This window comes from Carassius auratus, unplaced genomic scaffold, assembly GCF_003368295.1.
Source record: "Carassius auratus strain Wakin unplaced genomic scaffold, ASM336829v1 scaf_tig00037790, whole genome shotgun sequence".
Classification (NCBI taxonomy): domain Eukaryota; kingdom Metazoa; phylum Chordata; class Actinopteri; order Cypriniformes; family Cyprinidae; genus Carassius; species Carassius auratus.
Genome location: NW_020526407.1, coordinates 1 through 17,329, shown reverse-complemented (window position 1 = coordinate 17,329; position 17,329 = coordinate 1). Strand labels below are relative to the sequence as shown.

The 17,329-nt window shown below is 36.4% G+C and overlaps 1 pseudogene; it reads right to left on the bottom strand.

The window, feature by feature from the left end:
* Positions 1-1,392: 1,392 nt before the first annotated feature.
* On the bottom strand, positions 1,393-16,906 carry LOC113083336 (adenylate cyclase type 8-like; annotated as a pseudogene).
* Between the last annotated feature and the right edge of the window lie 423 nt (positions 16,907-17,329).

Genomic DNA, 17,329 nt, shown 5'->3' with positions numbered 1-17,329 from the left:
TTTGCATGCACTGTGTGCTTTTTTCCATGAAAAAGGGTCTTTCCCTATCCTGGTCATCAGTCATTGACAAGAGTGAACTGCTGGACGACGATGCTATCTCTCTAACATCATCTGATCCAGCAACTTGTGCTCTGCTGGCTCCAAGCCAGGAGGAGCAGGAGATGTCAGAAGAGGATGAAGAAATTGAGATGGAGTCTGCCAAGTCCTCCTGCCCTGTGTATGATGAGTTGCTTTAGGTTATGGATCATGCCGGGCTCAGAAGGATCAAAGTCGGGCTCAGAAGACTAGTGTCGCTACTCGCACCCCGGGTAGGGCTCCAAAAATGCAAAAATGACATGGGTCTAGGGGTGACAGGCAAGATTTGAGCGAGGTGATACAGACTAGGCGTTCTCAACACTCTCATCTGAACCAGAGTAAAACCTAAGCCATCTACTCACCTCCCTCTAAGAGAATTACATTCAGTTCTCATCTTCCTCCCCTTAATTTCCCTTAAAAGCTTCCCTCCTGACTGAGGTTAGATAGGAGCATCCTTCACTAGTTCACTAGGGCTAGTTCCTCAATGAACTCTACCTACTGATGGTCCGGACCCTAGTGCTCTTTGGACTTTGCCTTCAGCTTATATTCATGAGCCAGAGTCAAGTGTGGGAGCCATGGCTGGTGAGTTCGATGATTTGTGTATTCAATACTAGCCTTTTTTTTTCCTGCAGCGCTACTCTGATCTGTTCTGTTTTCTGATTTTTTTAGGTTTGACCTCTTGCTGTTGACCGATTATAGTGATGGTTTCAGTCATTGGTACTGATCCAGGCTGGTGATAGCCCTTATCTTTGGCTTGGACATGCAGCCCGGGCTTCTGCAGAAGCCTCCAAGCATCAGGTCCCAAGTATAATGCTGCAACTTTCTCGAAGGTTAGTACTCCTCTGAGTACATGCCTTGTGACATGCTACCCATCCTCTGGCCAGGGTTTGCTACTCACCTCTCACCTTGAGGGGTCTCCTGAGATTTGAGTCTTTCCTTAACCATCATGCACATCATGCACTTAACCATCATTTCCATTGTAGACATTTCTATCCGTCACAATGTCAGCAGCATAAACATTTGAAGTTATTTAGATACCTCTATAATAACTGTGCTTTTTTGCAGCTCAATAATTAACTGATGAACAATGTATATGATTATTTTGCCATCAACAATATAAAAAAAGCTGCAGATGGGACCATTTTGGTTTTAAGTGTTGAATAAAATCTGGGTTTTGGGATGTTAATAATTCTGAGAAGAATTTCAGTGTTACAATATTTCCAACATAACATGAGGCACCGTCATGAATGTAAACAATCAAACATACGGACATTAATTTAAAGGAAACCCATACCTTTATAAAAAATTAAACCCCTTTATTGTTTCTCAAATACAAAAGAAATACAAAAAGAAACACAGACAGCAAGAGAGACACTCAGTCAGTGGCAGCAGTCTGAAGTACAGCTCAGTCTTTTGGTTAAGTACGTAGTCTGTTTTCCTTGTCTTCTAGGCCAGCTCACTCTTGTCCGTGACCTCGGCGTGGCTGGTGTCTGGACCGCCTGGTGCCAGCAGAGTTCTGCGGTTGTAGTGGCCCTTCATGATGCCTGAGTTGTTGTTTTCATTGAGGATTTGTTTCTGTTTCTGCCGGTTGAGGGACTGGACCAGGCCGAGCACCACGGCGGCGAGCGAGTACTGGCCCGTGAGCTTCCTCGGCTGCAGGATGAGCGGGTTGGGCTGCACGCGGCCCACAAGGAAGTGCGTACGAATCTTGCCTTCTTGTTCGCTGATGCCCTTCACATAGATCTCGCCTCGGTACTCGAAGGCAAAGCCGCGCTCATTCAGGATGGCGTAGGTCTCCTCTGGGAGCTGGATCTTCCCGCTGACACCCGTGCTGTCCATGCGACTTGCCAGATTAACCGTCTTCCCCCAAATATCATACTGCGGCTTCTTAGCGCCGATCACTCCAGCGACCACAGAGCCGTGAGCCATACCTGAGGAGAGAGAGATCAGCATCAGCATTTCTCACTGTTTAAAAGACTAAATGGTCTTACATATACTTCAGCCTTCTTATAAAGGGCTTCTAAGAAAGTAAACAGTAAAATCTGGTCCTACTTCATATTAAGTGGCCTAAATTAATCACTTGATACAATGTACTTATTGTGTACGTACATGTTTTTACATTGTACTTATAAAAAAATCCCTTACATCTTACCCATACCACCTCAATAGCAGTGTTTTGCAATACAATAAGTACATAGTAGTTAATTCAACCTAATATAAAGTGGGACTATAAATCCTTAACTTTTTTTTTTTTTCAGAAAACACTGATTTTGGTCATAATAAATAAATCTTTCAAGACCTGAGATTGTCAGATTCTTTAGAATTTATATTTTTAAATAACTAATTTGTTAGACTGTTTTATGCCATGACAGCCAATTTTTGGGTTACGAACTGAGTAGAGTCAGCAAAAAAAGGTATATAAATTATTAAACATATTAGAAGGCGATAAGGGCTAGACAAACAGGATAAATCATTTATATTTCTATTTTAATTCATTTTAAAATATAATTTATTTGTTTAATGCAAAGCTGAAATTTCAGCAGCCATTAATCCAGTCTTCAGTTTTGCCGGATCCTTCAGAAATCATTCTAATAAGCTGATTTGGTTCTTGGCCAAATATATATATTTATTTATAATTTTTACTGTTACTTTTATCTAATTTAATGCTTAATAAAAGTATTAATTTCTTAGAAAATAAAACCTTACTGACCTCTTACTCATACTTTGTAATGGCAGTTTATTTTGTTTAGATGCCCCTGAGATAAAAATAATACTAATAATTGTTATCATGATTTTAAAATAAATCACATGGTGAAGAACTCCATTATCCATGATCCTGAAAGGACACTGACCAGTCAGAGAAGAAACCATGGAAACAGGAATAGTGACTGCTCACTCACACAAAGCATTGCAAACCACATAATCAACTATCCTCACATAATCAAGCAACCTCCAATATCTTTTGCAATAATATTTCTGAAGTAAAATTTCTGTTTAAATATATATAAATATTTTTTTTTGTCTTCAAATCAAATTGTAATATTGTGAATCATCTCAGAGCTGAGCATGATTTATGGTTTTGAATCTTTTATAAAACTGTTCTGAAATGCCTGTGGAGAAAACACACTTCTGAAATCGAGGCTGATCTAAAAGTGGCCAGTCACTGTTGCGCTCCATTCTCACTTCCAGAGGTTCTTCTGAATTATCTGTTTGAATCTTTTGACTCTTACCGATTCGGAGCTGGAAGTTGTTAAACGAATGTTTGTTGATCTCCTGAATGCTTTCATTCAGAGCAATGGCGAAATCAGCCAGCGCGCACAGATGCCCCCATTTATCCTCACATTGCTATGGTAACACACACATATAGAAAGATTAGTGCACAAACTAAACTAGATACTACAGGCTTATAAGACATCCAGTAATATCTGCTTTAGTATGCATTAGTGTGTAGGTTTCTGTAGGAGTGTGTGTGTGTTTTCATACTTGTTTCTCAGGAGATAGTCCTGACACGGCCATGTATGTGCTGCCGATGGTCTTTATCTTCTCGATGTCCTGAAATCGCTCTTCCCCCAGCAGCTGTAGAGAGACAATCTTTCAGATATGACAGTCTACATATGTAGCATTAATCATTCAACAGCAGCTTCTGAGCAGGTGTGATGGATTTGTGTGTCTTAGAGAGAATCATTCACATTAAGGGATAGTTCCTCCTAAACTGAAAGTTCATTTGATGACAAACCTGTATGCTGTAATTTTGGTCACTGAATGTGTTTGGATCAACATGGGGGATTATTGGTGAACTATGCCTTTAAACAAGAGCATGTTTGTGCCACTAGAATTCTGACCTCATCAAAATCAGCGATGATCTCATTGAGCAGCCGCAAACACTCCACACCCTGATTATTCATTTCAGTCTGCGAGTAAAAGTCAGCAAAGCCCGGTATGGAGGCGAACATCACTCCCACCGTGTCATATGACTGCGAGTAGAGCTCCTACAGAAGGAGATCACACGTTAGAAACCTCCTCGCTGCAATAAAGTCAACTTCAAAGTGTTGTTCCATTTGACACAACTGGCAGATGTGAGTACATATAGAAAAGTGGGTTCAATGAACTTCAGAACAATATAACAGTGCACATCGTTAATGCAGCATGGGGTGACTTTTTACAACTCTCCACTAGAGGGCAGTGTTGCTTTATAACAAACACACTTGATGGCCTCATAAGAACAGAAAGCAGAACAGATGCATCTGATAAGGCTGATATCTGATATATAATGCCAATAAAAACACATACACCATACAAAAAACATGGTTTACATAAATCTTGTTATAAACTGTGCAATGCAGTGTGTGCAGTATACATGGATGTATATATTTAAGAAAAATATATGTTCAATATATTTATATATAATATAAAAATATAAATATATACATGTAAAGGCATGTAAATATTTGCAAAATATTGACTGTATGTGTGTGTATTTATATATACATCATAAATATACACAGTATACATATATATATTATGTAATAAAAAAAAAAAAAAAAAAAAAAATATATATATATATATATATATATATATATATATGTTTGTTTGTGTGTGTGTGTGTGTTCATTACATAATATATTAAATATTAATAATCTTATATTTAATTAATGAATAATATAATATAATATAATATCATATATTTTTATATTTAATTTCTCATCGTAAAAACAAAGAAGTGTCGCAATAAAAAAGTAACAATTAATATAATAATAATAATAATAATAATAATAATAAAGTTTTAAAAAGTTATTTCAAATTATTTTTGCCACAAAATAATGAAAGGACAAAACACACAACCAAATTACTAAAATTTTTGCATATATATATTTTGCAGCAAAAAAAAATTCAGAAAAAGTTAGGTGTACAATTCATATAAAGTGCGTGACTAATAACGGATATTTAAATTTAAATTAAAAATTAAAAATTAAATTTATGCATTTAGCAGACGCTTTTATCCAAAGCGACTTACAGTGCATTCAGACTATCAATTTTTCCTATCATGTGTTTCCGGGGTTAAACTCTCTCAATACACCCAAACATTCAGCATCGCACTGATACGCCCCACTGACGCATGATGTCATCACTGCATGCCAGCACTGCTGAGAGATCATTTGGATAAAAAAATCAGTGATTGCAGAAGACAAGTGTAGAAAACAGGTAATAATACACTTAATAAGTGTAAGTCACTGAACTAAATGACTGCAGTGCCCTTTAAGTGTGTGTGTGTGTGTGTGTGTGTGTATGCGTGTGTGCGTGTGTGTGTGTGTGTATGTGTGTGAGGAAGAGTGACCATTTTCTCATCTTAATAATAGCATAGAGTGACGTAAATTATAGTTCACTTCACACACTCAAGCACAGACATACACTCATACACAAACAAACAAAATACACATTTAACGTCAGCATTTAAATCATGCCTCAATACTCCACCTGATTATAAATTAATGGGATAATTACAGCAACTAAATATACTCTCTCTCTCTCTCTCTCTCTCTCTCTCTCCCAAACACACATACACAAGCTTAATGGATGCATTTTTTATCTGTGAGTTATACAGCTCCATTATTTAGCCTCCCTATTGTCTGATTGACTGACAGCGGAACATTCCAGAAATAAACAGAGGAGTCACGTCAGGACAAGAGAGCACATAAACACTGGCCGCCTTCACAAAAAGAAAGAAAGGAAAGAAGGAAGGAAGAAAGAAAGAAAGGAAAAAATGAAGGAGGAAAATAAAGAAAGGTAGGTAAGAAAAGAAAAAGAAAGAAACTAGCAAAACAAAAACATGACTGCCAGAAGAAAAACAATGTTACAGAAAGTATTATAACGTATTTCAGCAAGCTCAGATTTGAACCACTACCGTTCGAAATATTTCTTTGAATGTTTTTAAAACAAGTCTCTTATGCTGAATTAAAAAAATAATAATAATTCTAATAATACAGTATAACATTAAATTAAACACAGCAAAAACAGTAATATTGTGAAATAATATTACAATTTGAATATATTTTAAAACATTTTATATAATTATAATTTATTACTGTGAGGGGAAAACTGAATTTTCAGCATCGTTAAAGTTACAGAAATGATTCTACTATGCTGATTTGAGGCTCAAGCAACATTTCTTGTTATTATCACTGTTTAAAACAGTTGAGCTACTTCATATAGTAATATTAGATTTTTTTTTTTTTATGAAAGTAACAGCATTTAATTGAAATAGAAATCTTTTGTAAGATTACATATGTTTTACTGTCAATTTTGGTAAATTTAATACATCCATGCTGAATAAAAGAATTAATTTCATCAAAATAAATAAATAAATAAATACATATTTGTGCTTTTTATGATTTTTAAAATAACGCGCCATTAACCTACCATCATGCTAAAGTCACACTCAACTGAAATCAATACAACTACACAGAGTTGTTACCTATGCACTACATTCCAGAACACTTATCACTTTTGATGTTTTGGGATAGTAAGGATGCTGTCTTTTTTTGGCACCTCACTACATGTTGGAACAGAGTTCTCCGTCTGGTATGGTCTTGATTTGTCATGTCATTGTCCTCATTTGTAAATCACTTTGGATAAAAGCGTCTGCTAAATGACTACATGTAAATGTCATGTATATTAACTATTCATTTGTATTAACTTGCTTAATTACTATTGACCTCCGTAGTTAACTGTCATGTCAATAAAGCAGAATAAAGAAGAGTGTCAGTGATTCATCCTCTCCTCCTCACATGTTCTTGCTGTCTGAGTGCTGCAATGCTTTTCCTGTCAGACTAAAGGAGTGACACACACCCAAATCCATTCTGTCTCTCTACCTCATTGTCTCTGTCTTTCTCCAGGAAGTGGCGTGCGACATGGCTGGGGAGAATGTTCCGGAGCATGTTCTCATTGTGTTCACGCAGCTCTCGCATCTCATTTATCTCTTCCTTCGCCTGTACACGCCATAGGAAGTCCAGACGAGCGGTATACTCCAGCTGAGAGACAGAGAGAATAAAGCTAGTCAGAACTAAAACAGATCACACAGTCGTTGGCAGAGAAAGATTGCCATAATCTATGGCTGTACGAGTCAGAGAGAAGCTCAATAACTGACCAGATGCACACACATATCATCTGATCCCACTTCAAATACACACACATATCATCTGATCACACTTCAAAACTGAATGTTTGTCTGCACAAATGCAAAAAATATTATGAATTTGCCCCTGCTACTAAACTCAGAACAGACAGGCAGTGGGGGACAAAATATGAATTACATAAAATATATAGCAGGAAGTCTCTTATGCTCACCAAGGCTGCATTTTTTTGATCAAAACAGAGAAAACGGTCAAATATTATTACAATTCAAATATCTGTTTTCTATTTCAATATATTTTAAAACATAATTTATTCCTGTGATGCAATGCTGAATTTCCAGCATCCATTACTTTAGTCTTAAGTGTCAATTAATGCTTCAGAAATCATTCTGTTATTCTGATATGATGATGAAGAAACTTGCTAAAAATATTTATTTGCAATTTACAAATTTGTTGAAATGATTTTTGTAGCTTTTTTCTGTCACTTTTAACCTATTTAATGTGCTGTAGTTGAATAAATGTGACTATCCTCAAATCTTTGTTATATATATATATATATATATATATATATATATATATATATATATATATACATACATACATACACACACACATACATATACATATATAATATATAAGAAGAAAAGACTTTAAGTTTCAAAGAAAAGAGAGACAAGAAATGGATATATCTAATAACTGTCAGCAATACTTGGCAGATGAATCACAAATACACACTCAGCAAACACAATCCAGTCACTGGAAAAAAAGACACACAAAAATCCTAGCAACCAGAAGAGAAAGCATCTGTAGGTAATCAGCGACAGGAAAGATGCACAGATGTTCACTTCCTTCTTAAATGTGGAAAATAACTCATAATCAGAAAAAATTCAAATGTACAAATGCTTTACAACATTGATTCCTGATATTCTTATAGAGGTGTATCTTTAAAAAATATCATTTTTTTTTTTTACAAAAGTTTTAACTCCCCACATCTTATTATTTACAATGCCATTCATTTGCATCAATGTCAACATTTTTGTCAACATTCAGATTTCATTCTCAAACAGTGCCATATTCTCAGCTGAATTATCCTAGTCGTTAACTAGGCCTCTCTAGGTTATTCACATTTTTGTTTTTGAACAAGTTAATTAAAAAGTGAATTTGGCTCTGGGATCATCATTCTGCTAAAATCATCAGGCTTTTGGCAGACTTCTCATCCATTCCTCCCACTGATTTGAGCTGATGCCGAGCCCCAGACCGAGATACCATAAACCTTGTTACCAATCTACACTGAATGAATAGCTTGTTTTACATTTGGACAGCACATATAAATGTATTTCTTCTGGTTAAGTTGGCTCTATTTACACCTGGTATAAAGATCGATCTCAAGTGATCAGATCAAGTGGTCAACTGATGCATTTTGCTGTTTATATCTGGACAAGTGTCTCAGATGTGTCTCCTGTGACCACTAGTGTTCAGTTTCAATAGGAAGGTCTCTGATTTCATGAATACTCAAATCACTCACAGTGTTTGTTTTATTGCACGTATAAGACCAAAAAGGGCTGTCTATGAGGCATCAGGACAGATTTAAACTATAAATCTGACAACATCTGGTACAGTATGTGGTTTCAGTAACTGGATTGTGAAAGTCAACATTCAGTTTCACTTGCTGGCCTAAGACTTCTTTAGAGCTTTTAAAGTCTCTGTCTTGATTTCGCAAATTGATATGTGGGACAATCTGCATCTGGGTCATTTCTACTTCCTGGTAACTAAACCAGTACAGGTTTGTGCCCTCTGCCCAATTTATGCATTTGCTCTGCTCCATTTAACTTTCTTCAGAACACAATCTACATTCACTGCTGTCCTTCAGATTCACAAGATGAATCATGATTTTTTTAGATGGGACTATCAGAGCAATATAAAACATCACATTTAAAGTGCTTTGAAATGTCACAGACAGTTTAATGAGGGTTTAAGATTTTCTCCTCCAGTCTAAACTCCAACTTTCGTCTCTTAAAAGGACAAAATAAACCACCTTTCAAAAGGTCAATAAATGTTTTAAATGCTTTTAAAAGAAGTCTCTTATGCCTAAGGCTGGATTTATTTGATTAAATAGTCTAAATGATATGGTGAAATATGTTTTACAATTAGTTTTTTACATTTAAAATGAATTAAAATAAACACAATTCCAAGTACATTAATTCCTGTGAATTTTCCGCAGCCATTATTTCAGTATGTGTTGTGTTACATGATCCTCCAGAAAAAAATATTGATATTCTGATTTGGTGCTCAAACATTTCTTATTAAAATCAATGTTAAAACATACACTTTTTATCCCCTGATGAATAAAAAGTTTAAAAGAACAGCATTTATTTGAAATGTTAAATATTTACTGACACATTTTTGATAATTTAATGATTCCTTACAAAAAACAAAAACAAAAATTCTTTAAAGAATTTAGTTTTGGAGCTTGACTTTTTTACAACCATCTATCTCTACTGCATGAAAAAACAGCCGAGATATTCTGAAAGCTAAAAATCTCCTTTTGTCCTCAAGCAACACGAGTAGATGATGACATCATTTTTGACATCACTGTTTTATTTTTTTCATACACTGTACGCAGTAAGCACCCTTAAATTCTTTGACAGTGTCATGACCCTTTGTGGTACGTCTTGTCTCTAACAGGAAGTGAGCTGTGCTGCATTTCTGATATCTCTGTTCAACCTGGCTTCCATCAGCTCTCTTCCAGCCAAAGAGCTCCAACAAGGTCCCACCTAATTAAGCAGCAACACACGCTCATCTGCATACATTAATATCCAGCTTTAATTGGAACTGTTTCACAAAGGCGTCCAGATTGAAAAATTAATTTACTAACAGTCAGGGTGTGATGTAAGTGTTTATGCATGTGTATGAGTGTAAAATGCATGAGTGTGTGTGTGCATTTACTTGTGAATGCTCTCAAAGATGATTTTATGAGGAGTAATTATGCAAGTGGGGCAGACAGGGGTGTGCGACTGTCCGACTGATTATTAAAAACACATCAATAAGACTAACCTCCATTAACCTCTAAAACACATGCACACACTCAAACAGAGATATGAACCCACACACTCAGACATTAGACAATTAAGGCAGAGCACATCAAGCAAATTACTTTTGACAAAAGAAAAACTGTATGAAAAGAGTTTAATATAAATGAGTTTTAGAAGTTTTAGGTGTCTTGGGAGGGCCGGTTTTGAATCTCGCTGCTGTCTGGAGTGGTACGGGACTTTATCGCTATCAGCACAGTAATTTAAATGGTTAAAGTCTGGCTGGTGGAAGAACAGCTGTTACAATAATGGCTAAAATGAATGCATTGTCTTCTTCATGATAAAATGATGTGCTAAGCTCTTCGGTGGTGACATTCTGGTCCTTAATGCTCTCACTCAGCAGATAATACAAAAGTTATATCCCTCATGACTTATTCCCTTGAGCAAGCCATGTACCTGCATTCACAGTTTAATCAAGGGGAACATGTGCTGAATTTAAGCCATTTTATTGCTTTATCAGAGCTCATGAGACTCATTGGAGTTCTCCATTTATAGAAAGTATCTACTTTGTCCTAAATTTTACTCCTAAAATCTTTAGAGAGACTAAAGAGACACAGTAAAGGCACACTGTTTAATATCAGTTCTGCCTACACTGCAAAAATAACTTCGTCTGTTTTAATTATAATTTAATTTAATTTTCTTAAGAAGCAAAAAAGTCTATTTTGTCTTACTCCACTGATTATTTTTTAATTGAGACCCTACGATGACAAAAATATGACATGAGAGGAAAAATTATATTTCAATGCTTTTGCGTTGGCTCACAAAACATTTCAATTCTCTTGCAAAAGTATTGCATTGCCCCAAACTTTGTTTGTTCACAAAAAAATTAATGCATCACAAAAGTTTTGGGAGCATCAAAAAACACTGAAATATAATTTTCCTACTCCCTCAGTGTTTCTCCCCAATTACCGTGTCCCATTAGGGGATTTCTTTTAGAATCAGAAACAGGCTGTTTTTTTGCATGTCTCTTTAAATGCAAATGAGCTGCTGCTCCCTACCCATTTTCCAGAAAAGAGCTGTGTCTTTACAGCTGGTATCTCAGATACTATGAAATCATGTATTTTAACAGTTTAAACTTCGGATATACAGTAATATACAGCCGGAAAAAAAAATTAATTTTATATTAGATCTGTGTATTAAGTGATAGCTGCATAATACAGTATATAACTGCTGTCTACACTGATAATATGACCCAAACAATAAAATAAAAGCAGAAAATCACTCACTGCTCTTACAGAATAACATCTATAGCGTTAATAAAAATTGCTAAAAAAGATGCTGTGTTGCAACAAGTAATTATCTTGTTTTACAAATGAAATTTTGAGAAATTGTAATTAATTAATTAATAAATTTTCTTATCAAATTTGAAGATATTTTTCCAGTGTAGAAGCAATTAAATAATAACAGTTTTAAATAACTGTAACTATACATACAGTAGGCTTCAAAGGATGAGAGCTAGTTAAACAAGTTAAACTTTTGATTAAATAGTAAATAAATAAAATAGAACATACATTTTTAAAACTCATTTAACAACACGTCTTTGTCTTATTTATTCGGGGGTTTTTTTTCAAAATCTTTTAAAATTGAATGTCGATTCCCAAATTATCAGTGTGCTCTCAGACTTTTGCACCCCACTGTATATGCAAATAAATGTCTCATATAAACAACAGCATATGAGGAATAAAGCCTTATTGACGCTGACCTGCGGTGACAAAGTGCTTGTTCATTCATCTGACACATACACACCAAGATGAGCATAAATAGGAAATGATCAAATCTCTGTCCATGAAAAACACACCAAGTCCCATTCCATAGGCCAAGCAGTGCCAGTGGCACCGCCTGCCTAAATGACATGCTGTTTCCATGGATACGAGGAGGGGGCAAATACGGGCAGGCAGGTTATAGCCGGACCCAACACATGGCACAAGCACAAAGCGTTTCGGTCATAAGTGAGCACCATGCTCCTTAATCAGAGCAGCGCCGACACCATAAACACACACACACAAACTCAGCAGTGCTCATTTCTCTTTCTCTCTAGCTCATCACCACTCGGCCCAGCTCTTTCCCCTGATCTACGGCATCAAAGACAACAATCAGTAGAGTGAACTTAAAAAGATCCGCACACAGGGTGCGTCAGAGAGAAAGCAGGGCTTTTATATATTGACTGTGAGACCTTATGAAGCAGCCAATAACTTGCAGCCGTTTCTTAGAAACGTGACATTATAAAATAGGCACTGAATGGCCCCTGATCCGCTGTCAGGTTAGCGTTTGTGTGCATGTCTGTTACCTGTTGGCCGTGGTAGAACACCGCTAAAAGGAAACATCGCCATGAGAAGCAGAGACGTTTCCTTGGTTCCCAGGAAGCTTTTGCTGTAACCAGAGAAACAGGAAAGAAAGTCTCATGAGTTCTTCAGCATGTTTATAATGTCCACAGTGCAGTTAGCTAAGAGAAACATCTGTCATAAATGTCATAAAGAGCCTTGATGATATAATCACAGTGTACACTGTTGTCAAACAATTACAGTATGATATCTGTTAAGAAAAAATGATTTGTTTGTAAAAGGGTCATGAACTGTATGAATTACTTTGTACTGTTCACTGAGGTCCAATTTTTTTTTACATCAAAAAACATAATTTAGAAGTAAAAAGGCTATTTTCTATCCCGTTTTTAAACTTCCCTCTTCCGAAAAACTCTGTTTGAATAGACTAAGCGGATTGTAGACTCGGAAATAAATGCCCACTGCTATGATTGGCTAATAGTTCACATCCTTCATAGAAGGACACTGTGATAGGTTAAAATGCATAAATACTCAGTATATATATCAAACTATCTGTAATAATAGACAAAGTCTCCGTCGCTTTGGCTTGCTTAGTTGGGGACACTTAATATCCAGCGATATGGTCGACTTGATTGCACAGATACTATTTGTAACGATACAAACTTCCTATTTCATTGGGAAGAAGGAGGCGGGAACCGGCGCACAATCAAAATACTTAAAATAATTCAAAAATAAACAAAACAGCGCGTCAGCCCCTCACGGCGTCTGACGCGCACAAATAAAAAGCAAACACATAAACTAATGTCCCAGGCCTGGTCCTCTCTCGTCCTTCACTAAAGTCGCTCCAGTTTTATATCCTTCCATCTCCTACGTGGGACTCGATACTGGCGGTGGGGCGCAGGTGTAGCTCATCTCCAATCCCTACACCCGGCCTCACTCCTCGTTCCCACGCCTCTCGGCCCCGCCCCACTCTCCACACTATTTAAACTGAATTGGAACTGGATGATGACATCACTGAACTCAGTGATGAACTGCCTTTAAATAAAAATGGAGTGTTTACTATTTTGCATAATTTTTTTATTTTTATTTAATACTGTAATACTATTTAAGTGCTTTGACACAAAAACAGTTACTCACACTTTTGTGGTAAGGCAGTACTGTTGGATCCAAAACAGCCGGAACAGCATTGTTTTTAGTTTCGATCTTTCGGGAAAATTCTGCGTCAAATTGTGCCTTGTTTGCAAATGAATGAAGTTCTTACTGACATGATCTGGCACTTCATTAAAAATAAAGTTAATCAAATAAAGTTTATTGTTTGGTTTCTAAATAAACCTGGGTTCGCCCATCTTTTTATGTACACTACATGTGTGAATCGGTGGGCGGGGCTAAACAGGCAGTGATGTAGAAGCAGGCGTTCATCTTCTTTTGCGGAGGCAGTGCTTAGACTGCCTTCAGTTTAAGCTGTTTTCTCTATTTAATACAGCCTTTTCTAAATAAATAAAAAAACAGACTGACCCAAACTTTTGGCAGTGTATGTAGGTGGTAACACAAGTGTACAGTATGTGCATGTCATCAGACAGCAAAATTGCAACCCTTTCAGGGTTTAAACCTATAAACTTACAGCTGCCATACAAAATCTTTGACCACCAGGCAATACTGTACCACCTACATTTACTTTCTGTTTTAGAGTTTGAGGTGTCCCTTTCATTAAGACTTTGCAAAGAAATTTATGACTGGCTGACGTCAATCATAATACTTACAGAAATCAATTAAAACACTCGCAGACTGCTACTTTAGAAACAGCATGACATGTATTGCTATTATCTTATAGTGGGTCCACGTCATCTTACGAACTTTCTTGAGTCATCACAATTACATCCATACTGTTAAAGTGTGATGTATAATTTTGCTCTTGCTAATTTATTCCTTAATGGTTCCTGAATGGCACAATGTGGGAGTTTGCATACCTCTGATTAAGTGTAAGTGTGTCATAGCGGATGAACAGTGGTGTGTAGAGGGCCTCGGTCAGCACTGCGTAGATAGCGATCATGATCAGCAGGATGGCCAGCTTCAGAACTGAGTTCAGTCTGAGGAACACTGCACAGGTCACCATCGCCAACACTCCAGTAAACACGAAATACTGTCAATAAACGGGCAGACAACCTCACCATTAGCAGCCCATCGATGTACAGTCAAGAAATTGATTTGAAATGGTTTACACATTTGCTAAAACTGTATCAATCCTTTTAACAGACTGAAACTGGCAAGAGGCTGGGGGTCTGATTGTGTAGGAAGCAGTGGATGAAAAGACCTCTGGGTAGAAGCAGATATCTGGGATTGAGGCAGATGCATTAAACGTCTGGTTCCTGAACGAGCTGGATTTATCGAAATCACACCAAAGCTACGGTAAAAGAGAAAGAGAGTGCTAATGTTAAAGAATTGATTGCATTTGAGAATTGATCTGTATAAAAGAGCAATATAATTATATATAATATTCTATTGAAAGCAGTAAATGATAATAAAATAAACAAAAGCTATATAAAAAAATAAATCAGATGTTGTAAATATAATTTAAGCATCACAACAATATAAAATACAGTATGAAAAACTAATGTTTATTTTGAAATTCAATAAAGATGAATTTAAAAAATAGGTAAGTTATTAAACAACAACAACAAAAAAATCCACATCAAATATTGACTAATACAATGCATTTGGAAAAATTACTAATATCGGCCAGTTACCAATAGGATAGTGATATGAATCAAAATCTGTTAAAGGGGAATAATGGAACAACAGTTTTTAGTGATTTTAAACTATTATTTACAACAGGATCAGTATTTTCATTGGTTTAAATAAATTATTTTTATTATAAGAGACAATAAAAGTAACAGTGCATCAAAACCTCTCCTGGTAAACAAATATATAAATAAATAAATAAGTGAACTTGATTTTCGAAGTTAACGAATTTGCAATCCAAAGCTGTCAGTCTCTGAGGGACGTAATTTATTTAGGTCATTAAATAAAATTAAATCTATAAAATAGTATAATGAACTATGCAAAAAGCATTTTGAACATTTTATAATACCTCAAAAAGATTTGTTACATTTATGTACCCGTTTGTAGATTTTGAGCCATGCATTGTGAAATCCTTTGTCACTAGATTCTAAAATGAAAACAAATTCATTTATACTCCACAGTGGGACTATAATTGGATTTATAACCCATTTTTATAATTGGTTTTCATAAGTTGAAATTGGTTCAGCTCGGAAATTAAAACGTTATATATCCACAATAACATTTGCAAGAGTATAATGATGAAATTAAAAATAAAATAAAAAACGTTTGCTCACTATGTTGATCATGGCAGCCAAGAAGTTGATGAGGATGGAGAGGAAGATGACGACGTTCCGTGCAGCGTACGTTTCGTTCACCCAGCAACATGCTTTTCGCAAAACCAGCGGCAAACACTTATAATCCTCCGCCGTTGTCACAACAACAAGGCAACAGTGCAGCAAGATGAGGACGGAGAACTGTATCACCATAGTCACCATCCTACAAACATGAGCGATCACATATTATATGATGCTCTCGTGGGAGTAATCGAATATTCCAGACTGGTGTGGATTACATTTCATTGAAAAAGCCACATTTAACACTATGGGAAATATTAATCCATGACTTCTATGTGCAGTATAAACCCAAACAGATCATGTGTCAACCTCAATGTCCATGGTGGGTATGGCCATTAGTATATCTACTGTTTTACCTTGCAGAGGGAAGTAAGCTCTGTATTCCAGTGATGAAGAAGAGAACAATGAAGGCACACACAAGATTAGACTTAAACACCTCGTCTCGCATCTGGGAATACTGTAGAGGAAACACACACACACACAGAAAAGTAAGGACAAAAATTCCTCTTCACATGAGTACCACAATGACACCATGAAAGCAATGCTAACCACATAGGAAAGAGCTGGGTAGGCGCTCATAAACACACATACTGTACACACAACTCCTGTGCTCTCTGGGTCAGTGAGAAGACGTGTGATGTCAGGGCATCATGGAGGCAGGGTAAACGAAACATCTCAAGCACAGAGAGTGGCACAGAATCAAGGGCCAAGCTGGGGACAAAGGTCAACTCAAACCGAGGTAAGGGAGAAATAAGATTTTTAAATAAGATGAAAACATGCATGATAGTGGATCATGAGTAACCCGAAGGCCCGTCTGTGGGCAAATCCCATTTGTTCAGGAAGAATTCGCGTTCATATGATGAACCAAGTTCATCAGAGATGGTCATAGGTGGAGCATGTGTAAGGCTGAAGGCTTAGCCTTCCCCTGGCCATGGGGACTTGGGGAAAAAAACAAATTAAATCTATTATGTCTGTTGCTAACAAAGTGAAAATGAACAGGCAGTGTCGACTGTGGCAACAAATAAAAATCTGCTCATGTTGCACTGTATTTCATTTTAGAGGTTTTAACAGTGTTGGGCATTTTAACCACTCACACACAATTATGTTGTGCTCAGGAATGCAGTGGCCAATCAGAGGCGTTCAGATGAGTAATCGCTGAAACTCCTCAGTTTTTGAGTGCGCGCGCGTTCTCTGACTGAATTACACGAAAATTACACATAAACAAAACAAGCGCAGATGCATGTACAATGTAAGAAAGAGATTCGTTTCACAGTGTATACAGCTTCATTGATTATAACGATAGTTTTTTTTACAGTGCTTAAACTCGCAATAGATCAAAGTAA